General features: G+C 56.2%; 1 protein-coding gene across 1 annotated transcript in view; it reads right to left on the bottom strand.

Annotated features, from left to right (window-relative positions):
• Positions 1 to 203, bottom strand: part of HDAC7 (histone deacetylase 7) — a 38357-nt gene extending 38154 nt beyond the window's left edge. Inside the window, exon 1 of the mRNA XM_011987675.1 lies at positions 183 to 203. The gene's annotated coding sequence lies outside the window, so the exon portion shown is untranslated. The remainder of the gene's footprint in view (positions 1 to 182) is intronic.
• Positions 204 to 543: the final 340 nt, after the last annotated feature.

Genomic DNA, 543 nt, shown 5'->3' with positions numbered 1-543 from the left:
GAGCCCGAGCCGCCGCGAGGCGCTCCGTGCAGTGCACAATTCCCGGAAACCCAGCTACCTGGGCGCACGCACCCTCGCATACACAGCGTACACGAGCACGCATCCATGTTTACAAGGGGCAGAATCATTTATACAGCACACACTGGGGCTTCGGGGTGGACCCCCGTGCACACATTACATACCCGTACAGCCCACAAGCACGCGGGCACAGTGGGACACGCGTGGAGTCCCATGTCCCATACAAGGAATCCCAGACGAACACCCCCCACCACACACACACACATAAGCACGACTTGCCTCAGGAAAGTTCCAGGATCTGATTTGAATCACTGCCCAGCCCTCCCCCACTGGCACCCCCACACACACACACCATGCCTGCTGAGGGGAACGGAAGGGTCCAGCCTGTTCCTATTAAAAGAAAAAGGGTGTGGGGGTGGTGCAGATTTTGAAAGTTTTCTTTTTTTAAAGAAATTTCTCAAGGGATTTCCTTCCCTCCTCTCCTCTTCCTCTCTTCCTCCCATTCCTCTCCCTCCACAACCCCCC

Source organism: Mandrillus leucophaeus, unplaced genomic scaffold (assembly GCF_000951045.1).
Source record: "Mandrillus leucophaeus isolate KB7577 unplaced genomic scaffold, Mleu.le_1.0 Scaffold313, whole genome shotgun sequence".
Lineage (NCBI taxonomy): Eukaryota > Metazoa > Chordata > Mammalia > Primates > Cercopithecidae > Mandrillus > Mandrillus leucophaeus.
Note: the sequence above shows the minus strand (reverse complement) of the source record. Positions and strands in the feature narration are given on the sequence as shown.